Source organism: Hibiscus syriacus, unplaced genomic scaffold (assembly GCF_006381635.1).
Source record: "Hibiscus syriacus cultivar Baekdansim isolate YM2019G1 unplaced genomic scaffold, ASM638163v2 tig00015498_pilon, whole genome shotgun sequence".
NCBI classification, from domain to species: Eukaryota; Viridiplantae; Streptophyta; class Magnoliopsida; order Malvales; family Malvaceae; genus Hibiscus; species Hibiscus syriacus.
In genome coordinates this window covers 93,790-105,672 of record NW_024062367.1, presented here as the reverse complement: position 1 = coordinate 105,672, position 11,883 = coordinate 93,790, and the positions used below count along the sequence as shown (strand labels likewise).

The 11,883-nt window shown below is 35.3% G+C and overlaps 2 pseudogenes; both read right to left on the bottom strand.

Annotated features, from left to right (window-relative positions):
- Positions 1-1,400: 1,400 nt before the first annotated feature.
- On the bottom strand, positions 1,401-3,819 carry LOC120207922 (annotated as a pseudogene).
- Positions 3,820-6,210: 2,391 nt separating this feature from the next.
- On the bottom strand, positions 6,211-11,437 carry LOC120207921 (annotated as a pseudogene).
- Positions 11,438-11,883: the final 446 nt, after the last annotated feature.

Sequence of the window (11,883 nt, the reverse complement as noted above, 5' to 3'; positions counted from 1 at the left end):
TAACCTGTTAATTGGTATGCTCAATTTTGGTTTTATTCACATTTAGTCACTCCTTTAGTATATGTATATCTATGTTCAAATTTTGTAATGTTGCATGTCATGTTTTTATTAATATATTTAAGTCATGTTTGTACATCGTATGTTAACATGCGAGGTTTGTATTTTTTTTAATTAAAATATATGTATATAGTTTTTTTATTTATTCTTTTTATTTATTTCAAATACATGATATTTTGATCATAATATTTATTACTCTTTGCATGACATTCAATCAGCATAATTTGCATGATAGCCTCACGTGAATAACTCGATCTGATCACATAATCGGAATTAAGGGTAATACCCTTTTAATCTAAATTATCAGAATGGCTTTTCTTAACTTACAGGAAGTTGTTTTGATGATTTTAAATTAAATGGTATCCCGTCAGTAACGCCTAATTAAGTTTGGATATATCATTGTAAAATTTGGGAGCGGAAGAAAAGGAAATATTCGACTATTTAAACTTTTCGAGAAAAGGTCGTTAGAACTGAACTAAAGATCTGGTCTCGATATTTTAAATAATCGAATATTCTTATCTTTCTAATGACTTGGTAATTTTAAATTAAATCTATTTGTTGCTTTGAATGTTGCAAATTTGCATGTTTGTTGTTTAAAGGGATCATTAATCAAATCAAATTTGAACTTGTGAAATTCGTTGCAAAGAAATTAATTAATCGACTAGGTACCGATTTAGGGCGTTGTGGGGGTGCTAATCCTTCCCCACGCGTAACCGACTCCCGAACTTGGATTTTGGTAACGTAGACCGTAAATTTGTCGTTTTAATTAAAATTGATTTTTATTTAAAATGACAATGTTTTTTGGGTGCCCAATCACACCCTAATCAAAGATTGGTGGCGACTCCTCGAACCTTATATTTTTATCGTAAAGGAATTTCTAATTTTTCGAAACGAGAGGTTTTCTAAAATCGCACTGTTTTTTAATTAAAAATCCAATTGAAAAGATAATATTTAAAAATGACGCGGTTTCAAAAATCTCGCCCCCACCCCGTTTAAAAATCGTTTCGACAATCGATTATAAAATTAGCCTTGGACTGTTCAGCTGAATTGCCAGAAGATAGGACAGATATGGTTATCTCCATGCTCAGGAATATCAAAAGAAAATTATTCAACGACGTTGCACAAGATTAATACGGTGAGGAATGCTTGAAACATGTAAGAAAACCTTCATTACGTACCAAATTCCACAAGATAGTGGATGAAAGCTTAATAGGAACAGAAAGACGCGCCTGCACCAGAATACTGCTGAATAGAAACACTCTTGAGCCGCTTTCATGACGTAAACGGTTGCTTCAAGATGGCGATTGTATTTAATGGGTTCTCAACTTACTCGATAATGTCGGAATGTCTGATGAATGAGCTTCTTCACCATGAATAAATCACTTCACTGGTTTTGTAGGCTCTCGATTGCTTTTTTCCACTGCCATGCTCTTTGTTTCGCATCTTCGAATGACAAGACCTTTTTCGACTGAAACAAACATAGAAGAACGAATCGAAATCATGAACAGATTAATATGTAAGTTTGCAGTTTTTATCGTCAACGGCGAATAACAAGCAAAAGGAACACAAAGGACTACGGAGAATGTTGAATTAGAGGAATTCATTTCTATCCTACTGGAACACTTGCAGAGACTTACCGTGCAAATCTTGAACTGTGACGGACTTGTGACCTGGACACTAAGGTCACTAGAGTTGTCGGACCAAATAATATTCCCTTTTACGACCATTTTTGTGGGATTTACATAAATCAATTTCGGCTTGTTGGTTACGATAAGCTGCACCTTCTTGCTTGATAACTTCTGTAGTTTCTTCACCATTGAGATCATAAGAACAGATTCTCCCGCTTCCAGAAATTGCTGCATGTTAACACAGTGTACGTAAACAATAATAGTGAGTTTACAATCGGAAAAATCATTATGTAAGACTACTATCTTAGAAAAATCTGGATAAAACTGGATCGATCGATATCCACAATTGGACAAGCTTGCAAGCTAAAGTCATGTCCTTACAACAAATCTAAGAACAATGCTGAGAAAATAGCTAGACAACAAAAAATACCATTTTGAGTCAAAGGAGTCGATGGAGGCCATTCTATTTATATGGCCAGGTGATTCAGTCGATGATGATCCATCATTTTGTCTACCTGAACCATATTGGATGGGGGTCGGATTCTGTGAAGAATCACTATGATAATGATAATATTTTAAAACTCTCAAAAGACAGAATACAGATATTGAAGCCTGTACGCTGTCATACCCCGCTCTGTAATGCAAGCTTTGGAGGGGTTCCTGCTCTTACATTGCTCCAGTCAACTCCCCTAAAGAAAGGATGCCTCTTGAGTGCGGCATAACCTTCGGGTCCAACACCTGCTCGTCTACTGGGATCGGTATCCTGCATCAGATTTGCATTACACAATTCTACGACTACAATTTTTTTTCTTGTAAATCAAGATCAATCACGACAGAGAAGAATTTATCATTACAAGGCTTTTATTTGTTATTTTCCCGTGAAAAGGAACGGAACAAATCTGATATTCATCTGATAACATAAATAGATAACTGGACAAATGATGCAGGGGATCCGAGACAGATGATGCTGAGCTGTCAAATTGCACCTTGATGGCGCTGAGATACCATGAATTGACAGATCAACGCAAAGACGGAAACTGATCGTGACATGTTTCTCATTGTAGTCGTTTTGAGTATGTTTCAGTCTTTTGGCCATAACTTTGGTTACATGTGTCAGAATCGCGCATAAGACCCCAATCTGGAAAGCTCTTTTAGACGCGCACACTCTCCACATTGAGCTAAGCTCCATGTGACCTTTTTTTCATCCTCAAATTCTGTCGTTTTCTCCTCCGAATCACTAGATTTAGATATTTTTTATTATTTATGGTAATATTTCGATTGTCAATTAGGAAGTCAATTTAAATCCGATTTAGGCCGGATTTTTTGGAGATTGCTTATTTTATTTCGAATTTCAATTTAGAGTGATTTTCGGGATTTTGTTATTTTTGACAAAATTCGAATAAAGACGATTTTTTTGCTATAACAGTCCGCATTTTTTCTCTTGTTTTTTTGGACGAATTTTCTCTTGTGAATCATCTGTTGGAGCGCCTGCAGGATAATCATTATTCTGTCCGGCGTCAACAAAGAACTTCAAAGTCTTAACTACAAGATTATGAATGCATAGCAGAAACCAAATCCCCACATGCATAAAAATTGCAGCTTACCATTAAGTGATCGATAAGGTCTTTGGCTTCTTCGGAAAAGTAGTTTGGAAATCTTATATCTCTGGCTATAATTCTTTGAAATATAAGCCATTCGCTTGTATCTTTAAAAGGAGAAGTCCCTGAAAGCATTTGGTACAAGGTGCAGCCAAGTGCCCAGATGTCATTTCTGTTTGAATATGTTAGACAGAACAAACTAGTTATCCTATAAACAACAATTTAACAAGATAATAATTAAAACTGTTACTAAAATGGGTTAAGAATCGGTTTTGTCTGATGGTTTTAATCTATATTGCAAGACTAACCCCAAAGTTGCTGGAGAAGAGTTAAGGACTTCAGCAGGAACATATGCAGCCGTCAATACTGAAATTTTCCTGAGGAGCTCTAAACGAAAAGCTTTTTGATTTCACAATATTGTTGGAAGCTTCACCATTAGAAGAAGAACAATTAGCATTTTTCTCATCATCGTCATTATTATTATTGGCTCCCTGATTCCCCAGCTTTGGATCAAAATCCTTCTCCTTTGTCAACATTTCTCTCTCCGAGATTCTCCCACTTTTCCTTTAGCGTTATACTAATAATAAAAAGTAATTTAAGGGAAAAAACGACAATAAAAATACAAAAATAAATTATGGGGTGTCAGAGGAACAGATTTTTTGCTATTTTTGGTCCCAGTCAAAGAGGAATAATAAAAAGAAATTATTTTATTGGATTAGATTAGAGGGGACGCCTACAATCGGATCTTTTACAGTGGGATCCATGGGATTCAAATTAAACGTGACCGTCGGATCAACAAAGCGCAAAACGAGGATATTGGCACCGTTGATAAGGATATTATTTTATAAGCTATTAAAAATAATCTAAAATTACTTTCAAATTTTTTTACAATGCACATATTTCACAACTGTAACTATCCAAATCTAAAACAGTATACTCTATTTTATCACTAAATCACTTAATTAACCAATTATTTTGTACTCAAATATAAAAAGTAAACCACAAATCATCAGTGTTGTTTCCACTTGTGCAAGTGAGTTCCATTTACTATATAGCTTTTATATTAGTGTCAGGGATGGATTGGAGAGACAAAGTACATTTATTTTCTAAAAATTTAAAATTATTATATATTTTAAAAAAAATTATTTATTTTTTATTAAAAATCTATTTTTATCTTTTTAAAACTTTATAAATTAAAGTTTGTTCTACTATATTTAAATTCACCTCTAATATAAAATCATTTATTCATCCGTAATTAGTGTGCTATTACTTTTTGATTGGGACATAAATTGTACATGGACCCAAACAAAGGGAGCTGAAAGACATATCACATAAAGAAATAAAATAACATAGACATAGACAAGACATGGAAGTCATAATCTTTGATTTTGTCGGAAAGGATACATTTCCTGTTTGATCAATCAATACTGTATGTTCCATCAATATTCGTCTAGGCCCCAGGACCTGCATGCACATGCACATGCACATGCACGTCCGAATTGAAATAAGTTTAAGCCTTTAAGGTTACATATTTCAATGATTTAGAGTTCAAATTGAATTATAGAGATTCTTTTGTTTTTTAAGATATAAATGACATAAAAATAGTAATTACTATAAAAATATGTCAACTTAGAATTAAATTAAGGATTAATAATAATAAGTGTTTAAATTATACTTTTTAAATAGTTGCATAAATTTTTTTGACTCATCCATGTGTCTAACGTTATAAACGTTACTTATTTAGATGTTCTGGTCATCAACGACGTTAATTTTCCCGTTAAATGACACATGTCACAATCTGGTATTTTGAAATTTATTTTTTTAAATATTAAAATATTACAATATTTATAAAAAAACTAACTTTTCTTATATTATAAAACAGCCCCAAAATCCCAAATCATAATCTTAATCTGTCGTCATTGCCCTTTCTGGCCACGACCACTGTCACCGACGTAGCTCCTGTCATCCTCCTACTCATACGCCATCATATTTCCGTCGATTGGTTGTCGAAATCGTGTGGGATCACAATTTCATCATAGGGTTCTCGGGTATAAACTTGATACGTCATCGATCGATCAATTTTTCATGGGGGTTTGATCGCCATGGGAGGGGAGGTCAGGTGGAGGTCAGTGGCGGATCTAAAAATTTAAGAATGAGTTAATTTTCTTTTCTTAAAAATAATGGGTATGCAAAAATTGTAATTTTTCCTTTTTTTCCTTAACACATTAAGCTAAATTTAACCACTTTTCCAAAATAATGGGATGCACTTGGCCCCTATGGAGGCTTAGTGCATCCGCCACTGGTGGAGGTTCGTCGATGGCAAAAGGCAAAGGTCGGTTTGGATTTAAGGGTTGAAACGAAGGTTTTCAAAGTTTTTGGTTTATTTCAAAATTTGTGTTTTCTTTTTTTAAAATATATATAATTTTAAATAAAATTCGAAGAATGATTTCTAATAATATTCAACATAAATCCAACCCTAGGTGGTCAGTGTTAACTAAATATTAAAAGACATTTTCCGGCAAATCTAATGACACATTTGTGGTTGGACCTATTCAATACGGTCACAAAATGCCCCTTTGGTATGTCCTTGCCATCTCCATTTTGTTAAGGGACAATGTGTAGACCTGAATCGTATTCATTTATTGTTAAAACATTTTATTTTTATTTTTAAAAAGAAACTAATGCCTTGATAATTCGTATGCCCATGCCATCTCTATTTTTGTTTTCATTATTTTCTCAATCAATGACTAAATCCTTGAACACATTCATTTACCAGATATTATTGTTTCTAATTAAGAAGAGTAAAGGGATTAGCAATCATGTATTCAGCATTCTAAAACCTTTTCTATGTAACAAGAAAACATGAACATATCAATGTGCAACCTAATATCGACAACTCGCATTGAGAGAGACGCGAATTTTAGCCGTCAGGTAACAGAACCGATGAACAAGTTGGAACCCCAATGATCCTTCCGGGACCCGAATTCCCACCGCCGACCACTCATACTACCGTACATATCAGTAAACTTCCTAAGGCATTCGCTTCTTATTTTGTAATGTGTATTTGTGTCTCTGCTGATTGCTGCACTGGAAAGTTTTGATGTATCTATTGCCCAAGCAGGTCTCACGTATTCAACAGTTTTAGACGAGCTTGCATTCGCATACAAGAAGTTCATTAGCACGTCCTCGCAGTTAAATTTCATGTCGACCACTTCTCTCCCTGCCTTGGCTTGCTTGCTCCAATACCGTTCGAAGGCTACTTGAGTATCGATGAAAGCAGCCCCTGTAAGAATCATATTATACCCTTTTTTTTTCTGGCGTATTTCTCACCTCTATACTTCAATTGGCTCCGTCTACAAACCGAGGGTAGAATCCTACAATCCTATCAGGATGTTGGCGCCACAACATAAATCCACGCTCTATATCATCACAGGGCATCATTATATCATCATCAAGCTCAAGCACCGCACGAGTCTTGATTAATGGATCAATCTTGAATCGGTTATTGAGGGAGTTCTGATCCTCGACTCTGATCCGAACAGGCACTGCTGAGTCAAGATCACTCAACTTAGGGGTATCCCTTTGTTCCAGACGACAACAATTTCTTTTACCGAAGCACACCTCGAATAATGCTTCACAAACATTTTCAAATTCCAGAGACGAGAATCGTAAGTCATTGTTAACAATGTAAACTGCGAAAACTGACCCTTCCATGAGTATGGTTCTTCAGCACCATTGCCTCCGTAAATAAGCGTAACACCTATGCAAGAAAGCACAACTCCTAAAACAAACACCAGAGCCAAAACTAATTTTCCAGTACAGGTGTTTGGTTTTATCCAGCTTCGCAGATACGAAGGTGTTCGATTTAAGCGGCTGAAAACCCACCTCACTTTCGAAGAAAAATCATTTGCTCTCTCCCAAGCAATAAGAGTATCGCTTCTCTTTCCTGAGTAATCTGAACACCAGTTAAGGGGGGCAATGCAGTTCACTGCTCCGATTAGGACACCTAATAACAGAATGAGGCCTGTAACTGCTGCAACTGAAGCACAGCCAAGAAAAAGACGATGGACCAAGTCTCCTGAAGGTACTCGGTCCCCATCCATAACCCCAACCCATTCACCAGACCTTAGCTGCTGCACATCAAGATGATGGTACCGGGCACCATTCCAGGCATTCCGACCCTTGCTGGACTCCTCAAAGGGAAATGAAACTTCAACTTCCTTGTAATCAACCCTAGAAAGAACTTCAACCTTGAATATCCGCACACGTCGTCCATATGTTTCGCCGCAGTCCTGACCAATCCGATAAAGATTTCCATTATACCTAAATGGTCGTCCCCCATTACGAGCCCCAAAACTACTGTAAGTATTATAAATAGGGTTCTTCTTGTGTGGTTCCCAGGGACCAAGGGGTGAACTGCTATACCAAATATCCAACTGTCCGTTTGCTGCTCCGAAATAGCGGTGTTCTGATCCGAAAAGCCAGTACTCTCCATCATGATCGATAATAAATGAATCAACAAGAGGCTTCTTCATGATAATCCTATCCAGTTCCCACTCTAAGGGAAAATTGGTTACTCGATACAGGCGAACTTCTCCCTTCTCACTGCTTTCGGGCATCATGTATACCTGTAGCCATGAACAAAACGACAAACACTTTTGTCAATAAACAAGATAACCTATTGAGTAGGTTACATAACCATCATGAATACGATGGTACTTGATCGCTAAAGAAACAGTAACATTTTAACTGGTCAATCCTAGAAACTGGAAAGATTGGTGTTCAAAATTCCTATGTTATTCGAACTTGAGGGTGAGTTTCGGATGTGTGGATGTATACGACATGGGCATATTCAAAAAAAAATTATTTAAAAATGGTGGATCATACCCTGGTACCCATATTAGAATACGTGTCAGGTACCGATTTGTGTCAACTAATTCAGCACACTAGTGATTTCACCAACCTATACATTCATGTTCGACACTACTTTGGCCATGTCATATTAGATTGGACCAGTTATGTGCCATCTTGTTTTCCGAGATTATGAAATCAGAAGGTGCTTAAAAGTTGTTGATACTAAGCAACAATTGCATGAATATCGAACCTAATATAGATGGTAAAAGAAAAACTAACGGAACAAATCGATAGTCTTACTTGGCCAAGATAGCTAAAGACATATGGGAATGAGAGGTGCCATTCCTCATCCAAGGCTATGCCCAGTTGTTGCCATGTTGCTCCCTTGTCTATACTTTTTGCCACCCCAATGTCCCCCTGCATGGTGTATGAGTTCTTTGTTTCATAAAATAGATAAAAGGTATCTCCCTGGATCAAGCGAACATGAGGACAAATTTCAGAAATAAACAAAAACTAACATATAAGATAAACTTTTATGACAATGCTTTAAAGGACACGATTTGCACCATATCTAGGTACCTTCTGCCATTCTTCAGTACATAAGCGATACGCTTAGTTCATTTTACACTAAATGTAACAATAGTTAATGGAAGATGAATTCCTTATTCCATCTAAGTCCAGGAATCCCAAGAATCATACGAGAGATGATTTGCGGCCAATCAATTATTCCTTTACTATTACTGACAACTCATAGCAACAAGATGTAAGAAGAGAGGGGGAACAAGCACTTTCATAGAATTTAAGGTTTTTCCGATGACTAACAGACTTCTAGGTCAAGGAATTTGTCATATGAATCGCACAAAACTAACTGTGCCACAAGTCAAGGAGAGAATCACTAACTCTTATGCAAAATCCTCTACCCCTATTCTTGATTTAGGCCTCATACTCTCATTCGCATTATCTCCGAGATAAAATAGTTAAAGATGCTCGAGAATCAAGCTCAAGTCTTCCAAGGATAATCTCCATTCTGATTTTCTAGTTCAAGCAAAACAAGAACAGAGCCGATAAAATGGGACCTATATTTCGACTCTGCGTTGTTTCCTTGAGCAGCTTCACTACCCACTCTATAGTGCCTAATCATGTTAACTTGGACTCAAGTGCAAGATTCAGACACGAGTTTGTGCCTGACGCCGGAGTGCCTAACCCAAATCCTATAGAAAGCAGCAATTATTAACTAAAACGGCAGCAGAAAGAAACCCTACAATTCCTCCCTCTCGGCAGATTTTTCTACTGCATCAGCATATCTGGCCAAAACAAAATCTATATATTCAAAAATCTATATATGTCCCTGCACACTTCATTGTGAATAGAGACCTAAAACAATGAGCTAATAAGGATCGGTATCTATAATTCAGCTCTGCACCCCATGTCTTACATAGTTCATCCTACTTCAACAACATAAAGTTGGAGAAAATAAATCGAGAAATAAATAATCTATAAACAGTAAACCAATTTCCTACATGGTCCAGTCCATTGGCTAAATTCGACCCCAAGTAACATGTATGACACCATCAACACTAATCTCAAACAAAAGATATATTTGGTGGAAGACCTGAAGATATAAACAAGAAATTCTTCTGCTAATTGAAATAAACAAATAACAGAAAAGTCAACACAGTTGAAGTTGGATGTATGGAATATATATAACTCTCAACTTACTACTGTTTATTGGGCCCCAAAAAATCTCCTACATTGGCTTAAAGAGACAGAATCAAGTAGCAGAAACATATGAATAAAGAAAGGAGTGGCAATAAAATAATAAAAATATTTAAAAAGATAATAAACAATAGTTACCTGAACATAAAGAAAAGGATCAGCAACAAAATTACTAGCGAAACCAGAATCAGAAGCTGAAGCACAGGTTATAACTGGGTTAGCCACTGGCCATGCTGCACTCTCATTTATCCATATCTCAGCCTAAATTTTTTTTCCAATTATTAAACCATTAAAAAACACAAAAATTCTAAAGAAAACAGCATAAATATCCAATATTTAACTCTACATCCATAAGAGAACCCCTCAAAGTATCACAAAAACCAAGTAAAACCCAGAAATAAGAAATTTTGCAGGTATTGGTAGCCAAAAAAAACTATTGAAATGAAAACCATTTTTTTAAATGACAGTTTTACATAATTACAGCATACAATGATGAAAAGAAACAAATACAAAACAAAAAAAAAAAATCAATCTTTAACTGCATAAGCATAAGAGAAAATCAAAAAACTTTCCAAAGGTCACACAAAACCCAGAAATAAGAAAATTTGCATATACTTGAATGAAAAAAAAAACCCATTATTTTTAAAATGACATTTTTACATTATTACTAGATACAGTGATGAAAAGTAACCAATACACAGCAACCAAAATTAGTTTTTTTTTTACATTCCAGTAGAATATAAACGAAACCAGTGCAAAAGTTCAATCTTCAACTAGCTTGAGAGAGAAAAACCCACCAAAAATCACAAAAAACCCAAATATTTAAAAGAAATCAGGATGAAATTATCTCATCTGTAATTGTACATTCATACGAGAAAACCCCACGTAATGATTTTCTTCCTCTCTTTTTGAGGAACCCAAATTTATTCACAAACAAAACTAAACTAAACCCAGAAACATTCCTGTATTCATAGCCGAAAGGGAAAATAAAAATCTACTCAAATGAGAAAAAAAAAACTTTTTTTACATGATAACTACATGCAATGATGGAAAATAACAAACATCCCCTCCCCAAAAAGAAGAAGACAACTCACAGTTTCAATGGGTTTGAGAGAGAAAGGGGATTGACCGATGAAAACACCAATAGCCCAAGACCCTTCATTATCTTCTTGACAACCAAGCCAAGGCAAACCCTTTCGTTGGTTTAAACTAGACGGCGGCGTTAAAATCAGCCACCCATATAAAACAGCGATCAACCCATGTATTACAAAACAAAACAAACAAAAGACGAACCCCGCCGCCACCACCTTCCCACTGTTACCATTCCCACTACCATTGCTACTATGATTGTGGTGGTGGTGGTGATGGTGGTGGAGGACGTGATTATTGTGATTACGGTTATGCTGCCACCACTTCATGCAGCAGCTTCCTCCACTACCGCCGTTCTCACCGCCTCCAGCAACCACCATATAAACCACCGTTGTTTTTATTTGTATTTTTTTCTCTAAGGAAAAATCATCACCATTTTGCTCTCCCTTTCTTTTTTTCTTTTTATAGGTTTTATTTCTTAATATTATAAGTATAATTATTAAGGGCAGAGCCAAAAAAAACGATACACTAAAAAATTATAGTAACATAAAAATTTAAAAAATATTTTATTATCATTAAATAATAATAATAATAATAATTAAATTGGAAAACTTTGCTTATTTGTTCAATAAATTGCTTTTTTAAATTTTTATGGGAAACTTGATTTGATACGTTTATGGGGGGTGGCATTGAGTTAGCGTGATGTTCACTTGCTCTACATGAATGCCACGTGTAAATTCAGTTGATATATTTGACACGTTGATTAAAGCGATTACGTGGTAAAGAAGTGGAATTTACATAGATTTATTAACGTGATGGTACAATGAAAATCAACTTTAAAATTTCGAAAAATAAATAAATTTGATTTATTGAAATTTAATTACTTAAAATATTTAAAAAAATAAAAATATATTAACTAAATTTTCAATTCTAAAAATTAA